The sequence below is a fragment of the Artibeus jamaicensis genome, unplaced genomic scaffold (assembly GCF_021234435.1).
Source record: "Artibeus jamaicensis isolate MK-2021 breed Jamaican fruit bat unplaced genomic scaffold, CSHL_Jam_final contig_490, whole genome shotgun sequence".
NCBI classification, from domain to species: Eukaryota; Metazoa; Chordata; class Mammalia; order Chiroptera; family Phyllostomidae; genus Artibeus; species Artibeus jamaicensis.
In genome coordinates, this window is record NW_026521861.1 from 18,365,141 (window position 1) to 18,387,579 (window position 22,439).

At 55.6% G+C, this 22,439-nt stretch overlaps 1 protein-coding gene across 3 annotated transcripts in view; it reads right to left on the reverse strand.

Annotated features, from left to right (window-relative positions):
• FAM53B (family with sequence similarity 53 member B) overlaps positions 1–22,439 on the reverse strand; it is a 110,394-nt gene that overhangs the window by 77,381 nt on the left and 10,574 nt on the right. The window contains exon 1 of one of the 3 annotated variants that reach the window (XM_037159080.2): positions 18,420–18,774. The exons of 1 other annotated variant lie outside the window; for it this stretch is intronic. The gene's annotated coding sequence lies outside the window, so the exon portion shown is untranslated. Of the gene's footprint in view, positions 1–17,859; positions 17,879–18,419; positions 18,775–22,439 lie in introns of those variants that run through there. One more of the 3 variants, XM_053668555.1, reaches the window with a different exon arrangement.

A 22,439-nucleotide genomic window follows, 5' to 3' on the forward strand; every position in this document is an offset into this window, starting at 1 on the left:
TCCCGGGCGCCCGTCTCACACTGGATCCTAGGAAAACCTCCGCCCTGGTCCTTCCCCAGGGCTCTGCTCTCCAGGTTCTGCTTTTAGGAAAGAGCCTCAGGCAGGGCCTCTGAAAGGCAGCACCCCTGTGGGCCGGCATCCCCCCCACCCAACCCCAGGAACAAGGAGAAGGCCCGCGGTCCCGAGAGGCTGCATAGTGGGCACCGATCGTCGAGGGTCAGGGTGGTCCCTGAGAAGTCGGGTATGCTCCTAAACGAAGGGTGTTTTCTAGGGATCTTGGCTGAACGGGCAAGTCCCGGGCTATGCTTCTCTTCTCCCGTTACTGCTTCTTGGTGCCAGAGCCCCGTCCCAAGCCTGTCAGTCCCTGCACCGGCTGTGCCAGCACTGAGGGAGGAAGGCGGTGGCCCAGCTAAGTGTATACAGGCCACCAAAGTTCCACTGGGCACGGGGCACAGCATCAGAGGGCCAGAATACGGCGAACGCTACTGGACGGGGCACTGAGCTGTGATCCCGTGTTGGGAGGGAAAGATCTGGAGACATGTTCCCGAGGAAGTGGCCTGAGCCAGGCCTTAATAGACAGGTACAAGTTCAACAGAGACAGGGAGAGGGCATCCCAAGAAGAAGCCAAGAAGGGCCATGTCGGACACCTAGCAGGCTGAGGGTCGTGAGCTGAGAGCCCCTTCTCAGCTTATGACCGAAGGAGCCCCGTGTTACCCAAATGGGCACATGTCCAGCTCAGGCTGGTGCCCCTCCCCAGCCCCAGAGGGTGGGGGCCCTGCCACGCAGGGCAGCCTCAGACTGCCCCACGCCTCCCTGCCCAGCCCTCTCCTCACTTCACGGGTTGCCCCCAGCAGACCCATCCTGCTCTCCCTTTGCCAGCAAGGGCTGCAGGCCAACAAGCTGAGCCGCGGAGGGCTCAAGCTGGTGGTTTACTTAGCTGAACAAAAGTCAGGTGACCCGGGGGACCCCGACAAGGCAACCCAAACCTCCCCCTGGCATAAAATGGCAGTGTGAAGGTACAAAACTGTGAAATAGTTCTTTCTTTCTCCCAGTACCCCAACAGCTCCGCTCTGACCCACGTGGCCAGCCCAGAATGCCCGCAGACAATGCAATCCTTGTGTTCTCCCTTGGGAAAGGGGCGTGGCCACAGAGGAGAATGTCACGATCGTTCCGGCCTCCCAAGTCACAAATATGTGACCAAGGCATGTGCTGAGCACGCGCTCTCCACGAGTTTCCGTGGCCACGGGAGCACAAAGGCACAAGGGCCAGGGACCAGGCAGTGAGGCAGGGGCCAGAAGGACCGCAGAAGCGCTTTATTCAGAACCATGACCACGTTACTACCCCCCCCACCCTGGCTTTCCCAGAGCCACGGTGGAAGGGGGCCTCCCCGACAAAGCAGAACGGCCAAGCTCCACAGGACGCGTGACTGCCCGTCACCTGCCAGCTATTCCCTCTGAAGCTAAGGACATAAGACAAGCAGTGATTTCAGATTCGCTCTGGGCAACTGAAAAACATGGGAAGCCGTCCATCTCTGCGGGTGGTCCCCAGCCACTGGCTGGTCACTCCCACCAACGGCAGACTCTGCACTGGCTCAGGAACATCACTTCCTGGCTCTGGGCCTTGGTTTCCCCGCTGTTACCATGAGAGTCTGAAGCCGCAAGGCTTCCAGAAAAAACGCCGATGTCTCAGTCTGCACGGGCGGCTGTAACCGAATACTCTAACCTGGGAGCTCCTCAGCACCCACGTGTTCCTCCCAGTTCTGGACACTAGGAAGTCCAAAGTCACTGCGCCTGCAGCTAGGGTCAGGGGTCACGCTCTTCCTCGCAGATGGTCATCTTCCCATTGTGTCCTCAATGGGGCACCAATCCCATTCATGGGGGCTCCACCCTCATGACCTCATCACCTCCCAAAGGCCCTTCCATCTACTAACCTGGGGGGACACAAACATTCAGCCCACAGTAACTGGAAAAAGAAACGTCTTTGGACACCAAGGGTCAGGTTTCCCAGAAGGTAAGGTGCTGTGTTGTGTGTGAACCTCTGCACAGTGGGGGATGAGGCCTCCGAGCAGGGCAGGCCCTCCAGCTGCTAGAGGAAACCTGCCCGGGACGCCCCAGGCCCTCCCTCAGCACCTGCTTCCACACGTGGTTTCAGTGCGGCGGTTCTGTGTGGTCCCGAAACCCGCAGCAGCAGCAGCCTCACCTGGGAACCTGTTAGACTTGCAGTTTCCACCCTGACCCGAGACTGATTCAGAAACTCGAGGAGAGGGGTCCAGCAGGCGGGGTTTTAACAAGCACTTTAACAGCTGGTGCTTCGGGCCATTTGAAAGCTGATGTGCTCACGGTTTTGGTACCTAGAACCCTGGTCCCTGGGAGGACAACCTTGCAAATGAAAAAAACGGGGTCCATCTGGGTTGAGTCTCCTGCAAAAGGCCATGGGGTCAGCGAGGGGTGGGAGGCCCAGGCCCTGCTCCCCGCACCTCCTCTGGGCCAGGACCAGGGATCTAGAGCACGATGACCCCATGCTTGTTCTGCAGGGGTTCCCCACAGCCCCTGGAACGCGCTCACCTACACAAGCCCAGTGTGGACCTTGGGGCCCTCCTCAAGCATCTCGGCCCAGCAGAACCAGGGTCCAGACAGACCCTCCAGGCGTGGAATGGACTGGCCAGCGGAGAGGAGGGAGCAGATCAGGATGCCAAGTTTTGCTGCCAATCAGGGGAAGCAGGAAGAGCTTTCGGGCAGCGGGACTCAGGGCCTATATTTCTCAGGTTCAGCAAATAACCCAGAACGACACTAAGAACCCCAAAGGTTGACTATGTAGGGAAACGTGTGTGAGAATCAGAAGAAAATAAAAATATTTGCAAAATACTTGCCCCATAAGGAAAGAAAAATAAGTCTAAGTGAAAAGACAAATGTAAGGGGTAACTAATATTTAATGTCTGAGAGAATACAAAGAGAAAAACTCGATTCTTGGGGAAAATATAAATTGCCATTTGGAGAACTTTATTATTATTTTTTACCTCCACTTGCTTCATTTGGGTCCCTGTCTAACAGAACAAGCCAGAAGACTCTGAGAGGTGTATTTTCATTTACACTAAAAAATTATTCTCTTTCTACCACCAGCATTAGTTATCTGCTTGCTACATGGCAGCTAGACTGCCTGTCAAGATAATTTAAAGATTCAATCTCTGTTTAAAAAAAAAAATCCTGCCGTTTCTGTTAAAATCCTGGAGGTGCCTTTGGCCCAAGATTAAACTGGGGGAGGCATCTGAGTGCCCTTTGGGAGGACGGGCGGGGGGGAACTGAGCATCCGGTGGAAAGGACCCCGGGCTGAGACTGGCCTCCAAGAGCCAAGGGACATGCAGGTACTGGGTAGCGGCAGGTGTTCTCGCTACGGCTCGCCCGGTACCATGTCACCAGGAGAGCCAGAAAATATAAACCTGTCTTCTGAATGTCTTGTCCCCTGCAGAATCTCAAGTTCAAAGGCTTTCCCAAGCCAGGCAGGGAACATGAGTGAGTGAGTCCTGGGTGGGACGCAATGACCCAGAGACCAAGCCCCGCAGACTGGACGGCTACCCAGCCATGGCTGACACTGTCCACCTGTGGGGCCAGAATAGCGTCAAAAAAATCTTCCCACTGGTGGAGAGAAGCTGCCAACCCAGTCTTCTGCCTACAATCCCGGTTTTTAAATATCGTCCACAAATGCAAAATTCCTCAAGCATCTCGGGGGCCAACCAACCACGCATGAGGACCGCATTGGCTCCAGACCACATGTGTGCACCCTCTGTTCTCACAGAGGCTGACCACTCAACTGCCCACACAGGACTGCATTTTCATCTTGGTCTGAAGAGCCCCATGGACTCGCCGGGCCTCAGCGCCCCAAATCCTGCACAGCTGACTGCGTCACTGCTGGCTCAGGCTGCGTTAGCTGAAGGTCTAGAAATGACCAGAAGGCACAGAGCGTCTGAAACTCTGAGCATCTCAAAGCTGTGTCTCAAAACTCCCAGTCCCCAGCGGTGGGGCCAGCCTCCCCACGCACATCCCTGGAGAGGTGGCGGACCTGGTTCGTTTCCCTGCCCGGCAACGTCGACAGCAGAGGGGCCAGGGCCTGCCCTGCCCTCACCAGGAGAGCCCCCTCCGGCCTCTCCCACCACACCGGCTTGGGGAAGGAAAGCGTTTCCCTGCCAAATGCTTTAAACAAATGCAAGCAAACCCAGCAGATGGAACAGATGATGCTGGATCCCTGACGCCTACAGATGGCTGGCTTCGGTCGGGTCATCGTGAACAGAACAGCTGCTTCCTGAATCACAACTCCTGCACAGAACACAGGATTCTGTTTTGATGACTCCGATGCAAGATATAGAATGGGAGGGGGGTTTCCTGCCTTTCATTTCAAAACAGTCCGGGACAGATGAAGACTTCTTGTACCATAACAACCCCGTCAAAGGGAAGGCGCGATGAAGTGGGTTTTCTTAAATGTCAGCCCACAGAGCGACCCGCTTCTCGGCTCCTCCGCCCGCAGGCCGTGGCAGCAAAGCGACTGGGTGCTCATCCAGGGGCGCTTGGCCCGCGGTGGGAGCCGAGACAGGCTTTGGAACAGATGGTTTCTTATTCCTGCATTTTATACATGTTTTCTTCCTGATGGTGCAGGGATGGGGCCCAGGTTCCGCCGAGCTCCGTGCAGGCTGCACCCGTGGGAACCCAACAAGGACAGGCCCAGCCGTTGCCGAGAGCAGGAGGGGGCCAGACCCTAAGCACACACTGACGGATTACGGCCAGGTCCAGGGAACGAAGCTCACAGCTCAAAACAACTGTCCTAATCGGCCTCCAGAGAGATTCCTACACAGGGAGTATGCGAACCGAGCAAGACAAGAAGAGCAAGAATGAAGAAGCTGCAAGCTCAGCCCTCACGGCCCTCACCGGCTCCGGGCCGGTCGACAGGGCCTCACCACAGCGGAAAGCCAGCCGAGGGGCCTGGGCTCATCTTCCTTCCCCGCACCACACGGCAGACAGAGATGCGGATGGATCCGGTAGCTCCTCGCCTGCTGCCCATGGAAAACGTGGCCATTCCATGGAAACAAAAATATCCCCTTCCCCGCTGGGCAGGAACAACGGCATAATCCACCGAGTCCCAATGGTCTGGAACAGAGCGTAGCTGAATACCGGAAAGTTGGGGTTTCTGGGGTTTCCGCAGGGCCCAGTGAGCACACACACCTGTGCAGGTGGGGGTGGGGCAACCGGGCCCAGCGAGCCAGGAGCTGGGGTCCCAGGCTGGAGTGGCAGAGCTGAGGGGGTCCTCGTTGGTCACTCACAGGTGGCAGCGAGGGCCTGGGCAGTTTTGGTGGCTTGCCCACGGTCACGCAGGTCTGGTGGTGCGGGGCAGCTTCTTCATTCTAGGGCCAGGCTCCCTCTGTTACACCCCATATTTCTCCATCACCTGAGTCCATGAACTCGCCTTCCATTCTGTGTTTTGGGGTCAGGAAGGCCCAGCTCCTCTCCGCCCCAGGATGCCTCCTCCACACTTCTGGTTCTCCCAGCTCTGGATCCTCTACGCCCTGGGAGACAGTCTGGAGTGCTCCCGCCCCCAGGGACCTTCCATGAGGATGGCAATGCTGTACCTCTGTGCCATCCGACATCAAGGTGAACAGCCCCACCAAAGCTTAACACATGGCAGTGACGGAAGAACTGCGTTTTTAATTCCATTTAGTTTTAATTCACCTAAATACACTTATCCTCGTATGTGTCAGTTACACCTCAATAAAACTGAAGAAAATTCAAGGGTACAGGTGGCTAGTGGCCACCACACGGGACAGCACGTGTCTGGGGCAGCGACTGCCCACAGAGGAGCCGGCAGCTTCCGGCACGGGCCACGCGCCGAGGACCACGTGCTCTCTATCCTCCGCCCGGCTCTGCCCCGGGAACAAGAAGGCAGCCATTGGCGCTATGCACACACATGGGCACGGCTGCATGCCAGGAGAACTTTATTTGCAAAAATCAGGCAGTGGGTCAGATTTGGCCCGTGGGCTGAGTTTGCCAACCCCTCCCCACCAGCTGGATGACCTTGGGCATCTTTACCTTGCGGAACCTCAACTTCTTAGCTATAAAAAGGGACCAATCACAGTATCTACTTCTCAAGCTGGCTTTAAGAACGAAGGAAGAAGCCTGTGAGGTGGAACACGCTTTGTACGAAGACAGCCCCGAGTGGGCGTTCAAAGGGGACTTGCAGGGAAACAGGTGCGTGCGGTACCGGGTCCTCTAACTTACAATGTGCTACCTACTCCGCCCTCCCCGCTGAGGCAGACGCGTCCGTCCCAGCCCACAGAGAAAGGCTGCTTCCAAGTCAAACGCGTTAGTGGCAGGCCTGGGTCCAAGGCCCCCATTTCCGGGTTCCAGGACCCAGCCCCTCTCTTCCTGGGGCTTTTCCAGCTGCCAACCGCCCCCCGCTGCATTCTGCCGCCTGTCCAGGCTCACAGTACCAGCTGGCACTGGAAGAGACTCGCCCCTTTGTAAGGAAACTGTCAACATAAACGAGTGGACAGTCTCGGGGGCTCTACGCTGCTGTGCTCTCCTAGCTCCTGTTCCATCCACCACTCCAGAGCCTCTGTCCCCTTCAGTGACCGCAGAATGCAGTCATCTGGGACCAGCAAACCATGGGACGCCTCACAGACTGCTCCCTGTCGCTGTGAGGGGTCAGCTAAGGTTTGGTGCTACAAACCCAGATGAAAATCTCGCAGTCACCCTTCACAGTACCAGGGCCCCACGGGTCCACGCATCAAAAATGCTAACCCTACTCTGTGATGGGGCCACACAGCAGTGACACTCAGGCCCAGCTCAAATGGGAACGGAATGAAGCTTTTCTTCCTCATTCAGCATGAAGGCAGTCCCCTACCTCAGGCCTAAAGAGCCATGAGGTCTTCTCACCCATGTCCTTAGTGGGGAACACCAGGACCACCTGCACCCAGAGGAGGGGACACCCAGGATGCCGCCCTCTCCTCCCGGTCCCTGAGACACCATCAGCTGTGACCACCACAAGGGCATGACTGCACCAACGAGGTCAAATTAGAGATGGGCAGCCAGCCCCACGGGGAACACGCTCCTGGGCCCAGGGCTCTCCCCACAGCTCAGGCCTGGAAATGAGGCCCTCAGGCCAAAGACACTTGAGGCCGGGCTGCCTCTCACTGCCTTCCACACAGGACATCGCCTGGTCTCCCTCGGACCCGGAGGACGCATCTGGAAACTGGGCAGGAGTGGCCTGCTCAGTGGTTCTCTCGCAAGTGCAGGGGACCAGCTGGGCCAGGCGTTTTCACGGGTTCAAAGCCACATGCGAAGCTCCTACGCCAAGTGACAAAGCAGATGCACCACCAGCCTATGTGATGAGAAGGCAGAGCTGGAGGGGCCTGGTGCCATGTCCCAGAGCAGTGACGTCCTGGGTGTTTTACACCCAAGGGATGTGCCTGAACCTCACCCAAGTTTGACTTTTTTCTTTTAAGGCAAACTGGAACCCATTTACCTGTGGACCATCACCCCCTCGGCAGCCCAGGGTGGGCCCTGCACAGTCTCGGCCCGATGCCTGGCCTGTGGTCCCTACACCCCACCCTCCAATTCACCTCCTGGCCCATTCTGCCCTGGCCAGGCCTGATGTCTCTTGAACTCTTCTACCAGGTGAGGGCATTTGCTGGCCTCCCTGAGAATTAGATGAACAGGGAAGTTTGTGGCCTGAATAAAGCCCATTTGCAAGGAACTCACTTGTCTCCTCAGGACCAAATGCTAACAAGCAAGACCCACGGGGTTCACCGAGACTCTCCCAAAAGAAGGGCCACCGCACCCTCTTCCTCGGAGACTCACTGCTCTCCTTAACTCGCTCCTGCTGCGCCCGAGTCATATCCCACACAGCCAACGGGGATGGAATCTGGGTGGGCATCTGAGGGTGTGGAGGCCGCAGGAGGCAGGTGACCCGGCAGAACATTCTGGCGTGTCTGTGTCAGCAAGTCCCCACCCTTGGACCCCAGGGTGAGAACACACCGCAACGGCCCACCGAGCTCCAAGGCTCTTTTCCAATCCTACCAACACGGTCACTGGTTTTGCTCTTCAGGGGAAAGAAAGGTAGCTGCACACTGAATCGGGATTTTTCCAGCTCATGCAGCGTCACGAGGTTTGGTTCACTGTGGCTCCTCAGTTCCGGTGCCGGCACCGGCAAGGGACTTGGGAAGGCCCTGGGAATCCCTATGCTCCGCTTTTTAAAGCAAGCACTTCGACTGAAAATAAACAAAGACCACATCCATCTGGCCAAGGAGAAGACCCATGAAAATTCCGTGTCGGAAAGTAGCCCTCCCTCCAAGGAGGTCACTTCAAGGTCAAAATAAATAGGCCCCTGGGCAGTGTCCCCAGAATGGGGACCCCGGTGAGGACCGCCGGAGGAGAACGCTCCCTTCTCCTCATGCTTCCTCGCCGCAACCAGCTGGTGATGGACCAACTGCCGGCCATATCGGCCCTCGCCCTGCCCCCATTTGCAGCCTCTCCCGGGTCACCTGGTGGCTTCCCAGTCGTCCAGTCCAACCCTGCTCCGCCCTGCCACGCCCCAAATATGAGCCTTCAAAGATGCAAGCAGCAGCATAAGGCTCCCCAACCCCTCACCCTTCAGGGGTCCGTGCAGACTCCTCACCTTGCACCCGACACCCTCACCTTGACAGCTTAGCTCCCGGCCCATCGGCCTCTTCTTGCCCAGGCACCCAGGTCTGGGTGACTCTCAACCCCCTGCAGCCCCGGAAGTGCCCCCCGCCCCAGGCAGTCTCACACTGCACGCATCACGGCCTGGTCTGGGACACCTGTCGCCCTGTCTCCAGCCATCTGGACTCCTGCTCGGTTGAGACTCAGGAAGCGCTCCCAACCCTCCTCCGTTCGGCTCCCACAAGACTGTGGCCTCACCAGTACCAGGGGCACGCCCGCCTCCGTGAAGCCTACGACACTGTGCCTGGAGCGCAGTAGGAACTGAATAGAAGCACTTGTACTCTGTCCCTGACACAAGCCTGTGAGCTCCCCGCAGACAGGACTCAGCTTACTCACCTCTGAACGCTTCGGGGCTGACGCACACAGTAGTCACTTACTAGATACTGACTGAATGGACTTGCCCCCGGGGGGGGCCCCACCAGCAAGGCAGAGTGTCCTGTGGCCAGACAGAAGCGGTGACCCGTCTGAACAGGCAGAGGGCGAAGAACACAAGTTCTGGCACCTCCACTGGGACCAGAGGCAGCCCTGATGCCTTGGTCACCTCCCTCAGACAGTGCTGCCGTCACAAAGGTTCATGATGTCCAAGAAGAGACTCTGTGTCAGGGCACCCAAGCCCAGCCGCAGTGGCGGGTCCTCTGCCGGAGGCTCAATAAGCCTCTGACGGGAGGAGGCAGCTGTGCTGGGAGTCCGGGCCCTGCCCAGAACCCAGGAAATAATACTGAGTCTCCACAGCCCATGTGGGCGCCAAGAGGAGCCCAGCCACCATGGGGGAGGGGACAGGCCCCCCTTCTGTCATCCTGGTCAAGGGCTTGTTTCCAAAGCATAAACGAAGGGTCTGCCCTGGAGAGGCCACCGGTCGTGTTCAGGACACAAGGGTGCAGAGGCGGCGGGGGCCACACCCTGGGGCAGGGGCCCTACTGGGACCACATGACCTGCCCCAAGAGGATGATGGTGACCAAAGTTGTGAAAGGCTCCCGGCGGACGTGAAAGACGGGGTGACACCAAATAAAGACACCAACTGCAAAGCATCTAAAAAGGATCCAAACAGGTGGGAGACCAGCCTCCGCCCGGCGCAGACAGGTGCGCAGCCGTGAGGATTTCCAGGGATTCATTCACGGAAGCCTGTGAGAGCAGGGCCGTGGTTGTGCGGCTGCTTCCTGACGCCGACTTGAACTTTACTTTCTACGCTTAGGCCCAAATTAAGTCATTTTTGGGACACAGAGATTTCCTAAAGAGAAAGGGTAAAACATTTCACCAGCGTCGCTGCTCCTGAGACACACTGCAAACTGCCCTGTGACACGTGCCTTCCAAGCCTCTGTCCCCCAAAGCCCCATGTCATCTGCAAACGCCCGGTCACAAAAGGCTCTGCCTGCCTCGGCACATCCAGCCAAGCCCGGCACAGACTGAAGTCTCCTCCAGCTCTTCCTTTCATCCTGCCACCCGCTGGGGCCGTGAGCACAGTCTCCCTTGTCCTTGCCTCTGTCCTTCCAGCCCTTCCCCCGTCCTCTTGACACCATGCACCGGCCACAAGGCTGCACAAGATGACCACTAATGCACTAATGTCCGCTGGGCTCCAAGCATGTGTACCCACAGTCTCAGTCAGTGCCCCAATCCCATGGGCTGAGTGTGTCCGCGTGGCCACGGTCCAGAAGAGGGAACACAGCCCGGGACACAGTCACCTGCCCAAGGGCATCTGGTCAGCAAAGGGCAGACCTCGGATTTGAACCTAGGCCCTGGCTTCCAGAGCTTGACACCACGCTTGGCCTAAATGGCGGAGACCAGGCTGCCCAGAGCTCCTCCTCGGCTCTCCCATCGTGGGCACCAAGCCTGCCCTGGACCTTGAGGCACCAGTCCTGCCCATCCTGCACCTCGCACCCCTCTGCCCGGCCCTGCCCCTTCACTGGGACTCCTCAGACAGGCCCTCCAGCCCCCCAGCAAGATGGAAACCCAAGGCCCAGGGGCTCGCACAGAGCACGAGGTCCAGCAGGGGGGCAGCTGTGTGCCCACCACCTTCCAGCCGGGGAATCAGATGGTGGGAAGGGAGCTGCCGGGCCCTGCCCCAGGGCCATGCCCCAGAGCACCCCTCCTGCAGTCACACCCTCTTGCCCCCAGGCCCTCTCCTCACCCAGAGCACAGGCAGCCAGTGAGGACGCTGTCGTTCCACCTCCAAACAGGCAGAGAGGCAGCTCACAACCAGCGGGCGGAACCTCCCTCCACTCCCAGGCCCCCGGCCAACACGAATGCCAGAGCAAGGGGAATTCCAGGCGCGGCAAGGCCTCTCCCAGCTGGGCCTTGTCCGTCAGGGCCCTTCATCCAAGGGGCAGTCAAGAATGAGGGTGGCCTCCCCGGGGTGCAGGGCGGGCAGGCCGCAGCCAGGAGCCTGCAGGGACCCCCTCCTCTACCCAGGGCATTGCCAACCTCCAGGGCACAGAGAGGCCCTGCAGACCCTGCCCCCTGGGAGCCCGAAGTCCCCAGCCAGCAGCCCCGGACACATGACCACCCGAGCCCCTCCTGGAAGGAGCAGCGTAGTGCCCAGTCAGCCAGCCAGGGACCACTGCAGCCAGGGACTCTGCACCTACTCCCCGCAGGCAGTGTGCCTCCTCTGCATGGGGCAGACGTGGACGGGAGGAAGCATGGTGTGGAGGAAAGAGGATGGGACCAGGGCCGCTGGCCAGAACGAGCTGAAGTCGCGCTGTGCCTGTCGCCTGGGCGGGTGACTCAGCGGGTGACTCTAAGTGGCAGTAGCATTTTCAGCAACAGGCAGGGCTAGTCCCTCGGCCAGAGACTGTACTGGGGTTCAATGAGCTAACGAAGTGCCCAGTTGCAGGGGGACAGTTGATATAGGCGCCCGATCAACACCTGATCGGTGCTCGCTAACTGAATGTAGGAATGGCGGGTGGGAGAGAATAAGGATCCTCCTCTGCCAGGCTCGTTCAGCCCAATCCCAAGTCAGGAGGGGGGGAGAGCCTCACCCAGGCTCCACCACCAACACACAGGGGAGGGGTGGGCAGAGCTTTGCCAAGGTGGCCGAAACCCTTCTCAGAAGCTCCAGGTTTCAGCCTCAGCTTCTCAGGCTGCGGAGGGTCTGGGCCTACACTCCCTAAGGGATTCCTGCTGGGCAGGTGCGGGGAGGAGGGAAAACACAGGACAGAGGTCCGGTCCACCAAGAGGGTCCGTTCCGCCAGGCTGACGGAGTCTCAGCACGGCGACCTCGTGCCTGCCTGCAGGTCTGCCCTGCAGCCCACGGGCCTCTGAACCAGCAGCGGGTCTCCAGGCCTCACAGGAGCGAACACAGCGCCCAAGCAGGGGACCCAGGAGACGCGGCTCAGTTCCTCTGGGCACCAGCTAGGTGACCTAGGGAACGTCCACGTACTTCTTGGGGGTCGGATTTCTCCTCCAGAAGGCTGAGTCAGCAGACTAGAGCTCTTGTTCTCCACAGCCCCTGGTCACCCTCAACATAACTCAATGACATGTAATCCCAAGTGTGTCCATGGCAGGACAGGCCCCGAGCAGTCACATACTACCAGGTGGCTGACGGTGTGACCGTCGCTGCCACGGGAAGTGAAAAGGATCAACTGCTCACGGAGAATCACCAGCGTCCGCCCTGAGGCCGAAATGCATCCTCCCTCCCGTGAACCCCGGAGGGACATCACGTGCCACATTCCAGAAGGGACGAGAAGCTGGACAGAGCAGCAGAATGGTGGGGACACAGGGCCTGCACGAGAACTACCCCAGACGACAGGCTAAATATAACCCAGTGCTGTACCCACTCCCACACGGGCCGGCGGGAACGGGACTACACGACCGGGGCTACGGCAGGCACCTCACCCAGGGGTGGGCACCTTTCCCATCCTCCTTCACTGAGACAGGGCAGTGGAAAGTTCCAGCAGGCTCATTCCACTCCTGACCAGGAGGGTCCCTCATGCCCCGCTAAGGGAGGCGAGGCACGCATGGGGTCTGGGCTCATTCAGCCGTCGCTCCTGGGTCTCAGGTGCACAAGCGAATCAGCTCTGAAGCTTTAACACTACCAGTGCTCAGTCCCAACTCTTCTCCTGACAACTCTGACGTCACGGGTCCTGGACACCACCTGGGCACCTGGGTTTGTTTGTAAACCTCCCCCGGGTGATCCCAGTGCGCAGCCAATGTCGAGAACCACTGCACTAGAATCTAGAAACTCAGAGCAGTCGGGGAGCAGCACTGTCCACAAACTGTCTAGGGACAGAGGGGGCTGCGAGCTGGCCGAGCAGGCCTGGCGGCAGATGGGTGTTCTCACCCTGCCCCCACACCTGAACCCGGACCAACCTGAAAGGAGCCATCTGTCGGAGACAGGATTCAGGGACCGTGCCCAGCCCTGGCTGGGGTGTACCGAGTTCCCACACGCAGGAGGCTGTCCAGTTCTGTTTAGTTACTTGATCGCTGCTTTGGGCACATGAGCAAAACGGGATATTGTGCAAACCTTGGGGTGGCAAGCACCACAAAGTGACTGGCTTTGAGACCTCCGATATTACAAATGCAAACAGCAAGGTGCAGAGACCCTCCTGAACAATCTCCTGGAATGAAAGATGGCTTCTGAATAAAGGGGGATGCATCTCTAGCGGGCTGACCGATTTATTTCCAGTTTTCCCTGAAGGTCACTGGGAATAACTCTATTTTCTTGTGAATCTGTCTTTCATAAGGTTAAAACTCCCAAGTTTCTCTGTGGTGTTAACAAGACTAAACAAAATTGATGCTTTGAGATAAAACAGAAACCATGCCTCTGCCTTAGGAACACACCGAGTGACGTAGCACGGTGTATGCAAAGCAAGGTAGACAGACCTGGACAAAGCTACTAGCCTCTCGGCCCTCCAGCTGTGTGGCCTGGGGCCAGTTACTTGGCCTCTCTGAGCCTCAGCGTCTTCAGCAGTAACTACAGAATTGCTTTGAGAATTACAGTGTACGCCAAGCCCCTGGGCCCAATGTAGGCCTTCAAAGGCCAGTGGGCCTTACTGTTGTTCTTTGAACAATCCACACCCACTTCAGCTGAACCCTGCAGCACCCAACTTTGCAGTGATCCTGAATCTTGGGAACCACATTACCCCCCGGGCGGGAGATCTGTTCCTTTGTTTCATGGGGGAAGGGAAAAAAGAGTGAGCGCAGTCAGAAGTCAGCCTGCCCTGCATTCTGGGGTCACATGGGCTGTTTACCAGAATGATCCGTTTTCACCTCTTTCGAGCGGCCCAGTGAGAAAGGTCGCTCCAGGGAACACGGGTGCCTAAGGGGTGCTGTTTCTGCAACATTCCGGCCAGGTCTGGACAAGCTGCCCCATCCCCCCTGCAAGAGGCAGATTCCCGCAGCAGCCCCCACAGCAGGAGAGGAGGAGAGCCGTTAGAGGAGGGGGGGTGCCTGTCACACTTCTCCATAACCCCTGACGTGATGTGAAATTCTACAAGGTAGACCCTTTGAAATGCAAAATCTTCCCGAGTCCTTCAAATGTGTTTTTATTTTCTCGGGTTCTTAAGGCTGCTTTCAGACCCACCCCATCCGCATTTCCCCCTCTCAATCAACTCACATTTAACAACAAAAAAAAAAAAAAAGAAGAAGAAAAAGGAGGAGGCGGCAGTGGCTACAGCAAAGATGTCTGTTTTTTCAAAAAGCTCAAGTATCTCCAGTCGCTGCAGGGAAAAAAAAAATTCTTGTCCTAAACTCCAGCATCCCCTCCTCCAAGGCACCCCGAAGCCAACTTTCCTCTGGAAGATTCCCTCTCCTAACCCACACAGCACTAACTCTGCTGCTGCTCAGATCTCCAAGAACTTTCTAGAGACAAGAATCTGGTGCCCTCTGACCCGAGTTCGGGAAGGTTACAACAGGCACCATCGAAACCACAACCCACAATTTTTGAAGCCCCAACCTTGATCCAAAGCTGTGTGCACAGGAGGTTTGGATTAAACATCAAAGAAGAAGTTACCTTAACACAAAGTTGTTTGGCAAAGAAAATTACTTCACCATAAGAAGAACCCTAGGGGACGGTAAATTGCTTTTGAATATAGACTTTTCAGTGGCGCGGTCATTAATCATGCTAATGTAAACTGCACTCAAACCAAACTTTTCTAAGCAAGTCTCTGGGCACATCAGCATATCTAAGCCTCTGGGTTTGTTTCCAAAGTTCACAGCCCAGCACGCAATGGAACTGCAGTTAATGGGGTCAGCTATTACAGTGCAGTCCGCGACCTTGGGCCATAATAAAGGTGACTCAGCCGTGGAGAAGGAACCCTCGTAAAAGTTAGGCAGGAAGCACACGCAGAAATTAACCGGACAAGGAGACTCGATGATTTTGGAAAGCGCAGTCACTGGGCAAGTTGAAACAGCATTTCTCCCAGGATGCTGGGGGAGGACAGTCCGCATTCCTCGCAGCACTCCAGTCCCCCCGGCCAGGGCCTGTCTGGGAGGCCGGAGGGCAAAGCAGCAGCTGCCCAGGGCAAGGAGAGCGCCGCCCGGCAGGGTGAAACAGCACTGCACCCGCCAGCCTCAGCCATGTGCTTCTCGAGCTGGCAACAAACCGATCCTTTCAAGGGAGTGGACAGACTGAAAGGACAGCTGCAGCGAAGCCAGGAGCCAAGAGGCAAAAACCTCGAAAAAGCCTCGAGTTTGAGACTTTCCCCTCAAGTGAAAAAGAAAAAAGAAAACAAAAGCCACCTCACCTTTGGGGTTTGCAAGGGCTTATCTATGAAAGTGTCCCCCTGGCTGGATCAATTAAGGGGAGCCCCTGCACATCTGGTTTCCATCTCAGACCGAAATTTGTATTATCAGCATATTACATAACAAACGATGCCTGCAGGTTTCTTTTATGACACATCAGAGAGGTGTGTGTGGTGGCGGTAACAGTGGGGGTTGTGCTGGTCGGAGCATTTGCTTATTTCAGTCTTTGTTTGTTTGTTTGTTTGTTTGTTTTAGGGGCAAGAACAAAAGTTTTCCATACAGTATAAAATTCAAAAAGAGTCACACGGCCCTGGTGAAACAGCAAGTGGACCACCTGACAGAGGGCCCGGCCCTCTGTCTTCGGGGCCCGCTGCGCGGAGCCGTGGGTGAGAAGGGCGTGCTTCTTTAAAGAGCAATGCCAAGCCGCGCCAGAGTACTCCGCAGCGTCCTCTGCTGCCAGCTCCCAGGTTCTACAACCAGGCTGCCTGCTCTCTGGCTCCCTGCTCTCCAGCCCCCTGCAGGGAGGAGCTGGCCTCTTCTGTGCCTCCGTCAGGCGCCTGCTCCCTGAACCCACTTAAAGGGCACCCAGCCCACTAAGCATGTCCAGAACTGGAGAGACGGAGAGCCCGGGGGACAGTAAAGGAAGCAGCAGAGGCTACAGAAAGACTAAAAGGTGTGAACAGAAACAGCCTAAGAAATAACAACAGGGCTTCCCATAAAATGTCAACTTAGTGTAGCCATCAGGATGTCAATAAGGTATTTTTAAGCTCTTCCCAAAAGAATTTTATTAAATTCCAAAATGCTACATACATGCAAGTTACCCTAAGCTAAAAACAGGGGGGAGAAATAACCCAAAACATTATCAAAACAGAGGCAACTGCCCTCCCTACTTATCCTGCCAGCCTTAGAATGTTCAAGTTCATTCTGCAGCAATGGAATGGTTAGCTTTTACTTAAAACTTGTCTTCGACGTTAAAATGATTGCACAGCAATTATCACCTACTCGGGGGGAAAGAAGTAGTCCTCAACATTATTTGAGCCAGTCTTAAAACCATCTTTTTCTTTCAATGGAGCACTGGGGAGAAAAACCCAAACCTGCCCCAAGCCTCTCCTTCATTTCCCAGACTGGAACGGAGCCCTGGGAGCTGGATCGGCACCCTCCTGGGGCTGCAGGATGACTGGCAGCACCCAGACCCTGGCCAAGTGCAGGCACAGGGTCAAGGGCTTCAAATTCTGAACTTAAGAGCTCAACCTCCTCCCTGGAACATGGGCCTGTTAACCAGGACAAGAAGCTGTTTCATTTATCTAGGTGTCTGCAGCTACGAGGAAGGATAAAAACCTACAGATCTGCAATTCAGTATCAAAACTGTAACTGGGATAAGTTACTATCAAGTGGATAAATTAAAATGAACCCAAAAGCTGGCCAAGTCAGGAGCAGTGAATTTCACCTGAACTGCTGACTCTGTTCCTTCCGAAGTCCTCAAACCAGGCAGCATCTTTTAACCTGGAGTCCAGAATGTGGAGCAAGGAGGGAGTCCCCCCTCCCAGCCCGTGGGAGCTGCTGGGAACACATATGCTCCTATGTCACTTGGAAGTCTGCTAATATGTTGAAAGCAGCACAAGACGCTTGCCTGGCTTCCCAGGCCAATAAACAACGCCATTCCAACCCCTACAGCAGTCAATAGGAAACAGTCCCTAGTCTCCACCATCCAACGATTCAACAAACATTTGTTCCTGTTGAACAACCGTCAGCCCAGCTCTATCTGCACCAGCTCCAACAAGGCGAGCGTGGTGGTGGCGGCTGCGGCGCCGGCGGCAGCACCGATGCCCTGCCCAGGGTCCTGGCCCGGAATGCAACCCAGGGCCACATGCCCAACACCGAGTCCAGACACTATAACGTATGTAAGACTCGGAGTGTGGCCTATAGGAGGCAGAATCCCATTCATCAAATGCTGCAAAGAGCTGTTCTTTGTTCACCATCGTTCGAAGTACAGTACGTGTTAATGAAGACGGGCGGTCAGATGGAGGGAGCCCGGCTTCAGGGGGCGTCCGGGGGGCGAAGGACTCGAGCAAGGAGGCTAGCACGACTTACCGGGGCTCCGCTGCCCTGTCCCGAGCCACAAGCATTGTTCCGCAAGCCTGCGGGCGGGGGTGGGGAGCTGGGGGGGGGGGGTGTTCAAGAAGCCCTCTGGGTCAGCGCAGATCCAGGGCCCTCCCCGGATTCTGGGTGCCCTCACCTCCTCCGTCCCGCCCCACCAAGTGAAACCCAGAGAGGGGAAGCGGACTCCCACGGGTTTGCAAATCAAGGACTGGCAAAAATGTGACTCGACCGGTGTGCCCATGCCGGACGGCCCTTTTCGCCATGTGCAAAAGGCACGCCAATGACCCCCACTTTGAAAGCCCCCTCCGAGGCCATCCCACGAACTTCTCCCCCCTCCCCGTGGCTGAACACCCCCCCTCACCGGCAACGTGACCGCCCTGGCCGGTCCAGCAGCCGTGGAGCCCGCCGCTGCGCGCCCGAATCCCGGGGGTGGCAGACGAAAACTTCCGCGAACAAAAGAGTTGTCTGCAAACGATGCGGGAAGTTCGGGGCGAGCGTGGCCGCCCGGTCCTGGGGCTAGGGCGTCTTCCCCGCTGCCACGAGCCAGGGCTCCAGTTGAGACGCAGAGAGGGGGACAGCCCCCGGGCGCAGCCGGCCCGCGCCCGCCCCGGGAAGCGCAGACTTTTCCGCAGGGGCCGGGCTGGCTTGCTCCCCTGGCTGCGCTCTGACAAGTCTCATGCCTGCACCAGGGGAGAGACTCCGCAGCCCGAGAAACCACCCGACCCAACGCGAAACAAGAAGGAAAAGAAGGAAACCAGCACCATAAAAATAAAAATAATAAAAATAAAAACAGGCAAGCCGAGCACACACGCGAGCAAGGCTCCCCCCAGCTGGTTTTGGGGCGCACACTGCAGGGTCCTCCGCTCCGGACTATCCCCCCCCCGCCGCCACCGCCGCCACCGCCGCCCGAGGGTCGCTTACTGTGCGCAGCGGGACGCTCTGGCCGCGAGCCCCGCGCAGTCGCCGCCGGCGCTCGCCAAGTCGTCCCGGCTGCCCGCCGCACGTCCGCCGCGCGCACGCTCTGCAGCCGGCGCCGAGCGCTTTGTACCGAGCGGCTCTCGGAGGAGGAAATCGACTTGTCACTTCCTGAACTGTTTGCAACTCGTCCCTTTAACCGGCCCCGGCCAGGCCGCCCGCGCCCGCCGCCCCGCGGGGCCGCCCGACCGCGGCTGCGTGTCGCTGGGACCGGCGCTGTGCGGGCGGCGTCGCGGGCCCGGGCGCTCGGCGCGGCGGCGTGCTGGAGCTGGGCGGCGTGCGGCGGCGGCGGGCGAGTGCAGTGCGCGCAGCCGCCGGTGGGCGGGGAGTGGGGGCGCCGCAGCGCGCCGCCGGCGGGGCTAGAGGGCGTCCTGCGAACCGAGCCGCGCGCCGCTCGCCGCGCTCGAGCCTGGCGGGGCCCGGGAAGTGGGAAGTGGCCCCGGCCCGGGCTGCGCCACCGCTGCGGCCCCCGCGGCTGCCGGGCCGGGGCCAGGAGCCCCGCGGCGTCCTTCCCCGCCCCCTGCACGAGCCCGGACTGAATCCCGGGGCCGCGTGGACTTCAGATGTCCAGCTTCCGGGTTGTTGGGGTTTTGAGGTTTTAAAGAAACCATCATTTCAGCCGCACGCCAGGCGGCTAGGGAGGGGGGTCGTGTTCGTGCTGTCACACTTTGGGAAAATAAAGCGCCGGTTTCCTAACTCCGGGCGTTGATCGAAATAAAGGAATGTGTACTTCAGAAGCCACATCCCAAATATATGCAACTGGTGAAGGAAGGATTTGTGGTTGCTAAGCAGAGGCAGAGCATGTTTAGTTCTGTAACTTAGGATGTTGACTTAAGTTCAGGAATGTAACCCTGATAGAATAAGCAGAGCATTTTCATTGTGCGGCGCACCTGGGGGAGGGGACTGTTTTCCCTGTGAAGTAAAGCCCTAGATTTCCCATCACTCCTGCCCATTGGTGTATGTTATTTTATTGACCTTGTGTCCAAAAAGAGATTTTTTTTTAAAGAGAAGGTTTTTAAAAGGAACTCCCTATGCCTGTTTTGTGTTCTCCTTTGCCAAAAAAACAAAACACCTCATTACTTTACATGGATTGTGTCTGCACCATTTGAATGGTTCTATTCATAAATCAGGAAACTTTTTCTGTTGCTTCTAGGAACATTTAATTGGTTTTAATCCAACATTTCAATCCCAGTATCAAACATACATGAACAATTAACTTTTTGAGCTTGTGTGCACTTGGGACACTATTCTGTTTCATGGCTACTGCTGAAATATTTCAGTTTCTCATCACACTGGACCCATTCTTTTCCAGAAAACCGTGAGCTAACATCGCCTTTCACACTACAGCTCACTCCAGCGGTTTCTGCTCCAAGATTAGGATGGAGGGCGAATCAGAAGGCAGTGCCTATTTCATTCAAGTAGATGACATGGGGCAGACTCCTAAGAAAGCCAGAATGAGCTAATATGCAGAACACTGAGATATCAATAGCCTTACCCATAAACATTGCTTTGCAGATGGCCAATTTTGAGAGGAGAGTAAACCTAGCCTTCCCAGGTCGAACAAAGAAAGGCACCGGGGATAATTTGGGGGAGCTGCTACATCCCCCCAATGCCATCTTACCATTATCATGGTGCCACCTCAGCCTTGGAGAGCTTCAAGGGTATAGTTTAATGTACTTTTTATTACGAGGCCTAGAGTGACTCCTGCTGGCAAACATTCAGTTTATTCCTGCAATTACCAGTTCACCAGGTCAACTTAAAAAATGAAATGCAGGGGTCCCAAGCCTGGAAACAATTATTGCAACCATTATTCTTGTTGCTTTCAGGATGATTTTAGTCTCACAAAATTCTAGGGATTGTGGTTATGGCAAGCTCCTTTGCTGAAGAGCCAGCCTCCTCTCCAACCCTAAGCAGTCTGTTTTTCTGGTTCCGAAACTTGTTACTAAGAGTATACAGCACCAAAATACCTGCTTAAGGAATTGTGCTGCTAGCCAATGAATACCCATTTCTCATTTACCTAATCTGAATTTTCAAAGGCTGCTAGCCAATGAATACCCATTTCTCATTTACCTAATTTGAATTTCCAAAGTCCCGTGCGACTTGACTTTCCACACTATAAAGCCCTTACCACATTATGTAGTAAGTTCTATGGATATAAAACACCTCCACTTTTTAGGGCTATACTATTAATACACAGTTCTTTATTTTTAAAAATCTTATCCAAGAGGTTTGTACATTAGTTTTTGCTCAATTCAGAAGAATAAATATAAACTCAGTTGAGCTCTGGATTTAAGACAATATAAGCAGCAACTGGGGAAATGGAGAGCGGTAAGCTGTCTACCTTTGTTCAATACTGAAAGGTCGAAACCAAATCAAAACCAGACTTACAGCACAACCAGACACCTCAACACAAATTCATAGGCCAATTTAGGAATAAATCCATAAGTAATCCAAAAATGAGCACTTACAACTTTTCCACCATAACTGACCAATACTAATCTGGTTAGAGCATAGAATACCCCAGGAAATGTAAGCCGTGGGGGTTACCCAGTCTCACCCCAAGACCACTACATGAAACCCGGGGTAAACCCAGCAGCACTGGCTCTCCCAGCTCCCCTCACGGCCGAACTGCCCGAGGGAGGGATGCCTGTGTGCACCGCAGGCACCACATGTCCGCTGGAGATGGCCTGAGGGGTTTCAACAGTGTCATTCTCTGTACACAGCTCCCTCATTCCAAGTTTAAAGCTCTTAAGCAACAGGAGACAAAAAGGGTGTATTTTATTAAGAAAGGGTGTGATCAACTATAACTTGTATCAACAAGCTAATAAAAGTTTCCACCTAAGCACATTTGTGCAGGAGAGGGTGAAGGCTGGGTTTTGATATGGGCTAAGACGTTTCCTAGGTATAGTGGGTGTTTTGTTTTTGTGCCTTTAGAACAAGATAAATGGGATGGTCAAGCTGAGCTTTGGAGTTTGAGTGAGGACCAGGCAAGTCTGCTCAGTCTCTCCCACCAAACCTACCTGTACCTATGGTTTTAAAAGGGGTCCCCACTAAAAAATGACAGATTAGTTTGTCTCTGAGAATAATGCATTATCGTTACACGAACAAAGTCAGTGAAACAAGCATCAGGTGTGTCACACGTGGAGCCGCACAGCTGAACGCCTGTGTGTGCGTGTGTCAACTCCCTTGTTCACCTCCCAAAGCCACCAAGACTCCTTGTCACAACTGCTGAATTAAAAGCCAGTCACTCACATTTCACACTGTCCTTCCTATATCTGAAAAGTTCTCTTTAACACGGAACTTTTAAAATTTTCTTATAATACATGATGGGAAGGCAAGTTCACCTGAAGCATTTTCAAAAAGACTGGCTACTGAAAACAAGTTAGCAAAATACTCTGCTTTGGAAAACATGAAAAGTTTTGATTATAGATGGAAGCTAAGAATCTGTACTTACAATTTTCTTACGTGAATCTTCTTTCAAAAATAAGTTCTGCAATTGTTCCCACACTGACGATCAAGGTACAGCTAATCGCCCCCCACACACACGAGCAGGTATGACACATGGAACTTTGTCCTTTCCTTTCCATTTTCGCCTCGTGTTCTGAAACTGTCCCGCTGCTGAAGTGAGTCACAGCACTGACTTGGAACCTTGTGTGCGTGTGTGTGCACATGCGTACCCCACATCCACACACATGCATTTTATGAGAGGTACTTCGGTTCTTGGAGACAAAGTTACTTTTTGATTCAAGAAATAAATAAGACAAATTTATTTTCATTGAAAAATAACCACAGCATTAAGCTGAATGATACCAATCGAACTCCTCTGGCAGGAGGTGAGTGTTGAAAGCAGCTTGAGGGGAATGTCTGTTGACATCGGCGCCCGTGCATCTGCGGGGCTCTGAGACCGAGCGTCTAGCACCGTCGAGGTGCGTGGCCGCCCGGTGGGAGGGCACTGTGCACCACGGG